Source organism: Cavia porcellus, unplaced genomic scaffold, assembly GCF_034190915.1.
Source record: "Cavia porcellus strain 051 isolate PalLab524CR breed Dunkin Hartley unplaced genomic scaffold, mCavPor4.1 scaffold_9, whole genome shotgun sequence".
NCBI classification, from domain to species: Eukaryota; Metazoa; Chordata; class Mammalia; order Rodentia; family Caviidae; genus Cavia; species Cavia porcellus.
In genome coordinates this window covers 65,126,857-65,141,081 of record NW_026947492.1, presented here as the reverse complement: position 1 = coordinate 65,141,081, position 14,225 = coordinate 65,126,857, and the positions used below count along the sequence as shown (strand labels likewise).

The 14,225-nt window shown below is 34.7% G+C and overlaps 1 pseudogene; it reads right to left on the bottom strand.

The window, feature by feature from the left end:
- Positions 1 to 13,230: 13,230 nt before the first annotated feature.
- LOC106026604 (olfactory receptor 52A1-like) lies at positions 13,231 to 14,225 on the bottom strand (annotated as a pseudogene).

Genomic DNA, 14,225 nt, shown 5'->3' with positions numbered 1-14,225 from the left:
TGAAGATTTATTTCTTCATGTGGATGACATTTTATGATTGTTTCTTTTATAATAATTCAGGGGGTTGTTCATGAATTGTACACCAAGCAAAAGAAAAAAATATACTTGCCCATATTGATTTTTTCTCATCACCTAACTCAAAGATATAAAGGTAAGTACTTATTTAGAGGCAAACTGAATAATCAACTTCACATATATCCTCTTCTAGAAATTCTATTTTTACTAATTGATCTGTATTCAATCAATTTAAATTCAAAAAACAGTTGTTACCTTAGTATGCTATGTAAAATTATCTTTAATTAGTTTTAAATGACTTTACTGTAATGTTACAATTTTAGTGCTCTAAGTTTTTCATTTAAAATTGTTTTTTATCTCTTTTTTTAATTTAAAGAAAAAAAGAAAGGACATAAAAAACAAAGCAGTAAAAGGGTACAAGTAATACAGAATTTCAAGAAAAAACTATACAATAAGAAATCACTAATTAATAGGTTACATATTGTCTTCTAAAGAACAGTTGTCCAGATTATAAAATTAAAGCATATAAAGTGGACATTCATACAGTGAGATTGGAAACGGTTCTGTTCAATGATCTAACAAAGCTAAGTAATATGGTTTTCCATCCTACACACTCAAACATACCTGCGGTTATATCCCTTAGTCCACCTTCCTTTCCTCTTTTTTACAATAACAATTACACTTTTTGGGTTTTATTACCCCCACAGTTCTTATTACTTTATTTTTTTTTGAGGAGAATAAAACCAAACGTGACTAAGCAAAACAGTCAGTTAGAACAGAAGGATGGGCATAGTACATGATGCAAAAATAGAATACCAGGTGATCAAAGTGGTTACCATTGTGGCTCTTGCAATTTTTAAATTGAGTTGCCTATATCATCAGGTATAATAGAATTAATCAAAACAGTACAGAACAAGACGAATAAAACCTACACTGGCGACCTTGCGGGACTTCAAAAAAAGATAATAGTCAAACCATAATGGGCATCATAGTATATACATCAATTTAAAGTTTGCGATGATTGTTTACAAACACATTTAAGAAGATGAATGAAGCCAAGAGTTTTAAACAAGGCCACATATTTCTTTTTTCTTGATACAATAAGCTATCTTCTCATTTTTATGTACAAAATCTTGAAATGGCTTAATATATTTCTGAATAAATTTTGGGGTTTTTGTTTGTATTAATTTTAAGAACATGGTTCTTCATGAATTGTTATTATGTATTATTGATACCACAAATAATGAAATATATAAGTTTCTAAAGCAGAATTCGAATATGGTATGTATTATTAACTTGTATTATTATATTAGCAATATTATTTGTCCTGATTTTCTATCAGTTAACATGCTTTCATCCTTCTGGTCTTTGTACTTTTATTTCTTAATAGAGTTCATGTTGCATAAATGTTATTAAAACCAAAACATATCATGTTACCAGTTTAATTTTGTTACTAAGATTATTTTTCAAAAATAAAATTATTTTCTACAACTGTCATTTAAATTATATAGCTTTTTCTACGTATGAGAGAAATAGAGAAAGAAAGAATCCAGATATCTGTCCCTAACTGAGTCTTGCTAAAAATCACTTTATGAGATATAAAAATTGATGTTTGCTGAAGAAAATTTAAACAGTCTCCTCCTGATGGACCATCCCTACAAAATTAAGAATTTGTATTTCTCTTTATATTCTAATAAAGAAAAACATATAAATAATCATATTGCAAGAATTCATGCTTTCTGTGCAACTTTTCATAAAATATTTACTACAGATATCTTCTCTCCTTTCAATATATACTTGCTGTTAAAATTATTATTAATAAATTTAGCAACTTCTAACTAAATTTTCACTTTCAGTCAGTATCTCTCCTTCTTAATTTCACTTACATTATTTGCACAATAAAGAGTGATAATGTGCATAAATCACAAAAATAGATAACTTATGAAAAAAGCACACACTGCAAACAACAAATAGTTAAAACCTCTACCATCAAAATGATAAAGAAAATTGTTTCATATCAATATGAAAGATAAAATAACATTTTTTCTCAAGGCAGATAATTTTGATAGCCATTTCATAAAAGCAAAACTACAAATGACAATGCACAGCATGAACAGACTCTTAAACACATTATAATATAGATTACAGCAAAAAATTTCTGCTTATAAGCTTGGCAAGAATAAAAATTTTTTGGTATTATTAAGGATAAGCATACATAGACAAAAAGACTCATCTACTGTTAGAAAGAATGTAATTTGTGATTATAATAAATTACAATTTCTATTAGCCTTTATAATATTTTTAACCTTTAGCCAAACAGTTCTACTCTTGACATTTTATGGTATTAAAGTACTGAAGCAAAATTAGCAAAAATACACAAGTATCATGCAACAATGTTTTTAAATTTTTTTTTCCCAGTGTATATTTAAGGTATTTACTTACATTCATCCTGGATACCTACACATCATTTGTTCTTCCCCTTTCCCTCTCTTTCTCCTCCTTTCCTCCAGCTCTTGTATTTGTTCCTTTTGAAAAAGATGTATCCCAGTGCTGAGGAAGGTGGCTGATCAATAATCAGCAAAATAGCCTCTCTGAGAGAAACAGTTCAGATACTGGAATAAAACCTCCTGGAGTAGACCGGACAGAAGGAGATAAATCCTCTCAACCGAGGAAGAAACTAAAGGGGGGGGGAAAAAAGAAAGAGAGGAAAAAAAAAAAATAAAATGTGAACAGAAGGCTGTAGCCAGAGCGCTCTCACTGGGGCTGGTCCCATTGTGTACGAATGCTGCTGGAATCCAAAGATGAGCTGTGGAGGTGAAGTTGGGGGTTGGCTGGAGGAGTCCGTGGTAGAAGGGAGCAGCAGAGCAGAGAACAGCACAGCTGGAGAATCTGCACAGGCTCATAGTGAGTGCTCATAGTCAGCCATCCTGCGGGAGCGGACAATTGGCCTGGTGACATTTTGGAGTCAAGCAGGATAAACCAGGAACCAGAAATACAGCAGTTTCAGTCAGCCACTCCTATCACAGAGCAGATTAATGAGAATTGCTTGGACTGAGTCCCACCCCTGTGTGCAGTCTAATAGTCAAAGAGGAGGTCTCCCTGAAGCTATCCCTAACCAGCCCGGTCCATGTAGTCCAGCTCAGAAGGGAGAATCAAGCCTGCCCTGCCCTTGCTTACACTTCAGTGGCCCTCAGCTGACTGGGGAGGGCAGCAAGCCCTAGCCAGCACACTTCAGAGCAATGGTCACCAATACTGGAAGTGGCAGAGGGGGTTCACTGAAAGGGGCAGACACTGGAATGAAGGGAAAACGTAGACAACCAATGGCAGAAAGATAACATGGCAGAGATGAGGCAAAGAAGGCTGTCCATGGTCACTAATATAGATGGCCTCTATACATTAATAAAAAGAAACAGGGGCAGTATGGATTGGGAGATAGGGTCCATCAAGATGCTCCATATAAGAAATATAATTAACCTGAAACAGTGTTTATAGGCTGAAAGTCAAAGATGAGAAAATAATGCTCTATGTGACAGGGAACCAGAAAAAAGTTAGGGGTAGCTCACCTATCAGTTGCAGATTGGTTGGAAAGATATAACACTTTTATACAATGGAGAACTACTCAGCTATAAGGAAAGAAAGCTTTGAAGCTCTTGTAGGTAAATGACACAATCTGAGACCAAGCTCAGGGGTAAAAACATTCAGAACCACTTAGGTAAATAGCAGGCTGCCTCCCTGATCTAAAAACTAGAGGTCGTGGTATACAAAATGTACAGTGTACCCTGTGAAAGTGAAAGGGGAGAAATTGTCTAAATAGGGAAGGCAGAGGACATTGTTAGTCTTGTATCATGATTTGAAACTCATATTGCTTTAATCTGTCTGTTTAGTTTGGTTATATTCTGTTCCAGTTTGTTTACTTGTATTAGATTTGAGGGCATAGACAGCTATTCCACAGATAGCAAGATATACTATGGTAACCATTTTTAATTTCCTGTTAACTTAATCTGAAAACCTGTACTGCTTTAACTGCCTTGCTCTGACTGATTTTTAAAAATCTGTTTTGTTCAATCACTGTCTTGTCTTGACTGATTTTATTAGAATCTGTTTTGTTTGCTAGTATCAAGTCTGAGACTATAGGCAACTACTCTGAACAGAGTAAGATTCACTATGTACCCACTGTGGTTTTACTATTACCTTCTCCTTAAGTCCTATAATGTCTCCAATGTTTTATTTTTGTTGATTTTGTTCCATACTGCTATGTTCAATTTTATTGTACCTGATGATATGGGCAATTCTATTGAAGATAACAAGAGACATCATAGTAACCATTGTAGATCACCTTGTATTGTGGTTTTTAAATCATGTACTAACGTCCATCCTTGTGTTTTGAATGACCCCACTTGTTCTTTGTTGTTGTTGTTGTCATTTTTCTCATTTGGTTTTATTATTTTCAAAATAAAAATAAAAAGAAAAAAGATTCATCCCTCTGTTTTGCATTATCTTATATTTTGCTCTTTAGTATAATCATATATTATTTCTATTAAAAGAGAAAGCAGAAAGTTTAAGCTTCCATTTTAATAGTAAAATATTACAGACATTCCAAATGCTCATCAGTGTTGAGTTGAATGAATGAAGTCCTCAGTGTGCATCCATGTGATGGAAATAATTTATAGACTTTGAAAATGGTGAACAAATTTTATGTCATCAACAAACATACTTTACAGTACTTTCATATATAAAAGAGTGTGATACACTTTGACAATAATTTTTATGAAAAGTAATTAAATTCATATTAAAGCAATTCAAAAAAGCAACATCATACTCTTCACAGTGGTTGTATTTGAAAGTTGTGGTCCAAATTCAGTCCCAACCTTTTTTGGTACCATCATAAACCTATACACACCCAGACACCCACACACATACACATCCCCACACACACACATATATTTGCACACACACATTTACCATTACAATCAGAACCATATTCCACTCTTTAGAAATTAAATTGCTTCTTTGTTTTCTCATCTGACTCAACAAATTTTAAAAATGTCCTATATCCCCTGGCATAACATGAGTGAAATAGTATGTGTTTATGCAGCAAGTAAATGTCACAATTGCACTGACAGAAATTTTTTAAATATGTCACAAATTGCATAAGTAATGAGTATATAAATAAATTAGATATGTGATGTAGGGGGAGAAGATAGTTATATGAGGAAGCAATGAGAGGATAATGTGACACTTGTTAGAAAAGCTAGGAAGTGGGGTTCAGAAACATACCAGTGAAATGGATAGATAATGTCACGGGAGGACCCACCTAAATAAATTCTGGAAGCTGAGCAAGAAATCATCTGCCAGAAAAGTATAACTGCTAATATTCCTGTAATGACAATCAGTATGACATGAATCAGCAAACAGCTTATTTGCCGCAGTTCATGGTGGCTGCAAACAGCAAGAGGAACTAGCAAAGGGCAAGACACACCTTCTTCCTCCATTACATCACATCCTGGCTCCACCCCTATGTGTGTGTAGCACTGACACCATCAATCCAAGCACTAGACAATGAACCATCACAAATGCACAGTGCAAACTCATGAGGCCTGAGGGTCACAGACATGAACCATGACACTATTCATTATGTTACTATTTATACGATTCTATATTTTCTAAAAATAATGTTAGTTTCAGTCACTTTGTCTCTGGATATGATCTGTGTGGCTCATTTCAGTGGTATTTCACGGAAATTTGAGAAGAGACATTTTGGTACTTTGAAAAGCTACTCCTGCTAAAATTCTATTTCATTGGTTAATTCCAAGATTATCATACCTCATATATTTATTTACTAGCATTATACTCTAAGAAAGGCTTAATCTCTATTTCTTGGCATATTTTCTCATATCTGTATGATCTTACAGAGTCTCATTTTATGATGGACTATAAAGAATTACCAGAATTATTTCTAATCATAAAAATTTATTTAACTTTTGTTTGAAAGAGCATCTCTGAAGAGTGCCCTAGATGCTTCCAGCATGATCAGATCATATGTTGAAGACTTCCTTTCTTTCCAGAAGAACATATCTGCAAATTAGTTTAAAGTTTCCAAGGCACGTCACAGAACAACTGTTTTCCAAGGAAGCCGGTCTTTCTGAGTGAGCAAAGTTTTTTACTTCTCACTTTCCAAATGAAATCCAGGTTACTAAAGTTCATTTTAGATTCAAATTTCTTCATAAAATTAACTTCTCCAAAAGTGTGCAAAATAGGTTTCATTTTCTGCAATCATTTCTCCCAAATACTGAAGCCTAGGATACACAGGAAGTAATTTCTTTCGGACCAGCCTGAGTAGGTGTCAAAAGTAAGAGATTTTTAAAGTAAGGTCAGTAGCGTGTGTACATCTTAAACACAGACGCTGAAAAATCTATTTCTCTTTGTTTTATCAGAAGATAGAAAATTTATTTCATTCCAGAAATATTTATCATCCTGTGTTTTGCAGAGTAGAAACTGTCTCTCTTCTTGTTCTCTGGAAACCCCTCTTCCTCCTGTGCCATCTTTCCTCCTTCTCCTATCTTTTCATTTTTCATTTGTGTTTTCTTCTTATTATCTACCTTTTCCTCCCATTCATCTTCCTGTTTCATCTTCTTGTTCTTCACCTTCTTGTTTTTTCTTTGTCCTCATCCTGTTCTTCTCCTCCTCCTCTTTTGTCCATCTTCTCCTTAATATATCCTCTTTTACCTTTTTCTTCTGCTTTTTGCAATATTTGAAATTAGATTCAGGGGATCCATAATAGTTGTGACAGGGTCATCATAATTTCCTAAGCTTCCTAAGCTAAACTTGAACCTGCAACCATCCTGCCTCAGCCTTGAATATTACTGGGAGCAAAGGCATGTGCCACATTGTCTGCCTATTTCTGAAAATTTCAATTTAAACTATTTTTTTATGTTCTAGAATATCAACTGTAATAGAAAATAGGTGGAGAACTCAAAAATGTTAAGTTATTCTTCCAGAAGTAAAATTTTTAATGAAAGGAAACAAAATTTTGAAGATAGTGCTTTTTTTGAAAATCAGCACGCATGGAGAAAACTCAATTTATTTTTCTCATATGTAAAAAACTCCCCTGCATCAATCACATTGCTTGTGGAAATCAGCCCTGCTAAGAAATTACAATGGCTACCAAAATATCTCTTACAAACTTTTGAGAAATAAAATCCTTTAAAGTATGAATACTATCAAATGACATTACATAGATTAACTTCATCCCCTTCCAAAAGAAAGCGTATTATTGGGTGAGTAGAGGGAGATTATGGGAAAAGAATGATTAAAGTATGCTATATTCATGTACAAACCTGACAAAGGGAAGCACATTGATCTGAATAATCAACATGCACTAATAAGAATGTGGGAAGAAAGAATGATGCAAGTCAAAAATCAAAAGGGTGCCATCCTTAAGACACTTGTCAAGAAAGCGAAATGTTTATGTTGGAATTTCACAGTTAGCATATCTTTCAAAAATGAAATCAAAATGAAAACTCTTGCAAGCAAATAAAATTTGAGATACTTCAATATCAGCATATCTTCTGAGGGAAAAATGAAATGCCTATCTAAAACTCTTGGAAAAATATTCTGAGCATAATAAAAATAAAGTTGATTTTTCTAACCTAAATAAGTACTTCTTCATACTACTTCAAACTGTATAAGAGAATTTTGTTAAACATACTAAGAAATAATTTATAATTCACACGAATAAAATACAAGGGAAGAACAGTCGAACAAATGTTCTCTATGTTGCTAAACACTAAATTTAAGAACAATCATGAGTCACCCATTAGATTACCAAAGGCTACATATGTTAGTAATTATGAGGATGATTAGGAAATCAGGCACATAATTTTAGTTATTGTGGATGCTGGTGCAAAACTTTTGCAAGTTAATTTTGAGGTTTATAGAATTCCACAAATTACAAATTATCCATAGAATTTTTTATTTTCTCATTCAAATACTTTTATGTCCAGTAACTCAATATGTAATTTTCTTGATGCAAATGTGTGAGGTGATATACACTCTCAGTTACCCTAATTTCCTAGCAGATGCACATTTTTTTTTCACATTTCTACTTGCAGACCTCAGGTTGAAAGTGTTCCTGACAATTTTAAGAGTATTCTACTGGAACATTGTAGCCTCTAAACTAGATCATTTATGAGGATGTTGCTAGTGGAAAATGGTGAAAATATTTTGAAGCTTCACATTCCATTTTTTTTGTACTTCTATACCCCCATCTCTTCAGAATAATTGCCAGTGGTAATGGTAATAATAGGCAAACCTGTTTCAAAAATTTTCTCAAGTAACTTAAAACTGTAGAATACCACCCCCAATCTAGTCCTCTCTTTTATGTTTATGTACAGCACATGAAGTCTTTTTTTAAAATGAGCATTTGTAATCAATGGCATAAAAACTCTGTCACCTGCACTCATGGAAATTATTGCTATGTATTACAAAAGTGATTTTTAGAGAGTGATGCAGATCACACATATAAACCCAGCTCCTTGGGAGGCTGAGGCAGAAGGATCATGAGTTCCAGGCCATGCTATGTAGATTCGTGAGACCAGATCTAAAAAGAAATTTTAAAAGTGTTACTGACATAGATCAGTGTGAAGCCCTGGGTTCAATTCTCAGGACCACAAAAAAACAAAAACAAAAACAAAAACAGTTTTTTTGGCCACTAGGAGGCCCTTTTTCTTACCCACCCAGTATGGGTCAAGAGAGACAGACAGGTACATAACTGCCTTCTGTGCATTGCCACCAAAAGGCCACACCCTGCAAGTGACCGGTGTGGGCAAAGAGAAACAGCAGATCCACCTTCACCTTAAGGGAGCTGTCACCATAAGGCTCCTTCTTGCAGGCAGCCAGCAGGAGCAGGGACACACAGCCAGGTAAGCCCTACACATCTGTAGGCCATCAGCAAAGGCCCTTGGTTCCTTTGGGCAGTCATCACCCACTAGGAAAATCAAACCAACAAACCTCTTTGTGTCTGCCACCCATCATGGAAGTTCCAGTGTAGACACACAGGCTGAGTGAAGCAGCACCACCTCCATTCACCCCTGATCATCAGCAAAGCCCAAGTGTAGCTGGAGAAGTTTTGGAGGTCTCGGGAAGCCTCCTCCACACTCCCTGTAAATCTGGAATTAGAAGAACCCAATACACTGCCTCGTGGCAGCCAAAACAGGTAGTGTCTGGGGCTCCACAACCAGCTTATTGAGAGGAACCCAGGAGAATGTCAAGACAAAGGAGCAAAAAGCAAACTCAGACCTCTGGCCAGCACAGAATAAGTCTAGCAGATACAGTCATGGAAGAAAACAGAAGTCACACACCTAAAACCTCTGAGAGGATAGCAACTGAAGTAAGGAAACAACTTTATGAGACTGTAAAACCAGTCAAATCAGAAATAATGTCTCAGGTAAAAAAGAAATCACAAACATACTGAAAGTATTGTTCAGCAGGTCAAAAGAAGACATAGAAAAAAAGAGAAGCATAGGAAAAAAGAAGAGCATAGGAAACCTTAATGAATGTAAAAAAGAATTACAATGCATGAAGCAGATTCAAAGAGAGATCCAGGAAAATAAAAATTCAATCAAAATTTAACAAAACTGCTTGAAAGAGACTAAAGATAGACTCTCAAACCTTGAAGATAAGATTGCAGCTAGTGATTATGAAAGGAATGGTCTCCTGAAAATAACATGGAATCAGGAAACAAAAACTCAATGTCTGCGAGATGATGTGAAGCAACATAAATTAAGAGTGATAGGGTTCAGTGAATAAGCAGGGGTCAACACAAATTAAATAAAGAGATATTTACAGAAGTCATAAAAGAAAACTTCCCGCATATGGGAAATGGATCTAGCATGCAGGTAAGTCAGTCACATAAGACTCCAACTAGCCATAACAACTGAGTGTAAATCTACACTCATTTAATAATCAAGATCTCAGAAATTCAGTACAAGAACAGAATATTAAAATCTGTTAGGGAAAAGGCACAGAGCACCTAGAAGGAAAAACAATCAAAATCACAGCAGACTTATGAACACAAACCATCTAGTCAAGAAGAGTCTGGAGTGAAGTGTTTCAAACCCTGAAAGAAAACAGCTTCCAACCCAGATTGAGCTATCCAAAAAAAAAACCAATCTTTCAAAATTAATGGAAAAATAATATATTTCCATGATAAAGAACAACTGAAAGAATTCATGACTACCAAACTGAACTTACAGAGAGCGCTAAAGGAAATTCTAGAGAGACATAAATATGACCATGGTTCCAGGAACAGCAGCAGAGGAGGATTACCAAACAAGACAGGCCCTTGAATGAAGGGGAAAAGAAGAGGGTCAACAACAGGAGGATAGCATGATATAGATGAGTCAATGTATGCTGCTGATAACCATTAATTTAGATGGCCTCAGTGCAGCAATAAAAAGAAGCACAGGGAGAGTGGATCAAGAAACAAAATCCATTGATGTACTGTATACAAGAAACACATTTAACTGGAAAGGAAATTCATAGACTGAAAATCAAAGGAGAAAAAACAATTGTTCCATCTGACAGGAGACAAAAAAAAAAAAAAAAGAAGAATTTGCCCATCAACTACAAAATGGATAAGAAAGATATGGTATTTTCATGGAGTGGGAAGCTACCCAACTCTAAAGTAGAATAATACTAAGACTCCTGTTGGTAATGGATGCAACAGAAGATCCTGTTAATTGGCAAAATAGTTTGAACTCATGCACATGAACCCTAACATAAGAAACAGAAGGAGTTAATGGCATCCAAAAGCAAAATAGTTAATGTAAAAATGAAGGGAAGGTAACACGTGGCAGGGAAAGGTAGAAACCATTGTGAATTTCTTATTGTCTTGTCTTGAACTCTTGGATTGTTTACACAATTGTGTTAGGTTTGCCTTTGTTCTGTTTTGTTTTTGTTGGATTTTATGCTGTCAGATGGAAATCTTTTGAGTACAATAAGATATATTATGGTAATCATGGTTTCCTATTGTATTTCTTGAAGACTTACAATGCTTTCATTCATTGTTTGATTGTTTTGTTAGATTTTATTGTGTGTGAGGGCAGGATCAGCTATTTTGAAGAAAACAAGACCTTATGGTAGCCATTGCTGATTTACTGACATTTTATGTAAAAGTCCTACCATGCTTTTGTTCTGTTTTGATTGGTTCTATCCTATTGTGTTTAATTTGATTTTATTATGTGTGATGGTTTATACAACTTTTTTGAGGAAAATGAGATTTTATAGTAACCACTGTTAATTTCCTGTTATTTAGTGTTGAAGTCTAGTAATACTTTCATTATTTGAATGGTTTTATACTATTTTGTTATGTTTGATATTATTGTGTGCGAAGGTATGCTCAACTATCTTGAAGAAAAGAGACAGCATGATAGCTACTGTTGATGTTCTTTTGTCTTGTTGAGGAGTGCTGTGTCACTTATATTCTGCTCTGATTTGATTTGTTTTATTGTCTTTGTTTTATTGTATTTAAAATAAAAAATTGAAAAAGACAAGCTTTTCATTTGTGAAATTAATTGACCTATGTCAAGGAAAAGAGTATTATTATTAGTGTTACTAATATTATTATTTGAATTTTTAAACAATTTTGTAAAAATATTGCTTTGACATCATTTCATATACATATATACATAACAAAGCTACTGAGCTTGTTGCCTTGAAAACATATCCTAAACTACTCATTATGTCCCTTTACATAGAATTTTGCTTAATTCTGATGAGAATTAAACCTCATGCTACATTGGTTGTAATCCTCAGAAAAAATGGTATCTAAAAATAAATTTCCTGTCCAAAATACCTCAGCAAACTCTAATAAATATTTATATTTACATTCACTAAAGAAAGATTTTACATTTATTCTGTAGTCATCCTCAGTAGCAATTTGAATCTGATTGTGCTTGTTTCATAAAGACAGTGAAAATATCCATCAGCATGAGATATATGTTCCAATATTTCAGAATAAGACTGGATTTTAATCTGATGAATTCATGCATGAAACCAGTGCAAATCATATTTTCTATAACCTTTAAAATTAATATACGATCTTAGAGTTTTAGGAATACTCACCTAGCTGTAAGTTCTCATGCCATTATTCTTAGACAAACAATTAATATCTTTGTTAATAAAATAGCCTGACTCATATGAAAGCATATCTTTTACAAGCAGTGAAGGTATTCTGCCCACATCCATGTGAGTGATTTCCTTATAAAGATAAACCCTCCACTGAAACATTGTATATAAAGAAAAACTGACAGCTATGCATTGTGAGTGACCATTTTTCCTATTCATATTTTCACTATCTCCCACATTGATCTTACCATCAAAACATATTAAACATAACCTGTGGAAGCTTAACCTACATTTACTTGTTGAAATGTTCTATCTTTTACATGATATTCTGTTTTTACTTTCTTGACTACTCATCATTCTTTAACAGTCAGATTACTTAACTGAAAAAGAAATTTTTCCTTTTTATTACCCCTATTCCCCTGCCCTATTATTTCATGCCCTATCTGCTATAATTCTCGACTTTCATTCTCTAAGCACTCAGGTATAAAATCAGAAAACATAAGATATGTAAAAAACTTATTGTTGCATTACTATAATCTTGCATAAGATTTGTGATACTAGGGTTTTCTCTTAACATTGAAATTTTAAGAAGTAAATGCAGGAGATATTCAAAATATCATAATGCATAAAATTCAAAATCTTTGTGATGACTTCTGGATGACCCTGTAAATATTTACATTTTTAAACTTATTTTAACAGATACCATAAAATATTTTTCTGGATAGGACCATATTTAAGAATCGTTTTCTTTACTTTTTAAATTACCGAGCATTTCAAAACTAGCAAAAGGAATAAATTATGGACCCTGCAGAATAACAAGGCTGGAGTGCATTTCGATGGAATGACAGAAGTGCATGATATGAATCCCTCTAGAGAATGATTTTAGAGGAGCAATTGAAGTAGGGATTAAAAAGTAAAATGGAAAAAATATGCTCACTGTTATTTTTTGTTTGTATTCCATACTTGTTTCTACAAGAGGATACACAAGCTAATTCACTAAAGGCTGTAATGGACAATAAACTTCATAATGGAAAAGTTCACATACTAATTTCTACAAAAAGAAAAATTTGGTATGTAAAATAATGTGGGTCACTGTTGTGATTTCTTCTGAAAGATGGTAATATTGCACAATGAAGAAAGGACAGAATAAAATAAACAGCAAATTTTCACCACATTAATACGGATCTGCTTGGTCTTTATACCATAGACAAGTGAGTTGAGGAATGGAGGAACCAGCAAGTAAAAGCTAGAAAAGAGGAAATGGATCCATGAGGATCCGTGGAGAGCCAAACCTGTGAGTCAAAGAGGTGAATAAGACCAGGAGTTAGAACTGGAGGAGGAGACAGATGTGAGCAATGAAGGTGTTTGAGAGCCTTCAACCTAGCCTCCTTCTGGGGCAAATTAAAAACTGTGATAAATATCTGGATGTAAGACAATGTGATGAATGTGAGATCAAACCCTGCTACAGTGAAGGCCACAAACCATAGAATTTGTTGACCCTGACATTTCCTGCAGCTAGTTTCACAATGGCCATGTGCTCACAGTAGGAGTGGGAGATGACTGTTGTGTGATAAAATTGGAACCAATACTTTATCAGCACTAGACATGGGGCCACAAGGATGGAAGCCCTCAGGGTTAGAGCAGCTCCTATTTGGGTGACCAGCTGGGTTGTGAAAATGGTGGCGTGTATCAGTGGATAGCAGATCGCCACATAACGGTCAAAGGCCATGGCAAGCAGAATGCCAGACTGTGCTCTGAAAGGTGTGGATGACCCACATTTGAAGCAAGCACCAATCAAAATTGATGTCTGGCAAATGAAACCAGAAGACTCCAAGCATCTTGGGCATAATGCTGGTAGCAAGCACAATGTCTGTAGCACCTAGCATAGCTAGGAAAATGTACATGGGCTGGTGGAGACTGCGCTCTGACCTGATGATAACCAGAAGCAAAGCATTTCCAACCATAGCAATAAGCTACATGGCACAAAAAGGGATTCCGATCCAGCCCTGCACAGACTCTAGGCCTGGGATCCCAATTAGTGTCAAGACAGAAGGCATGAAGACTGTGAGGCTGGAGAGTGACAT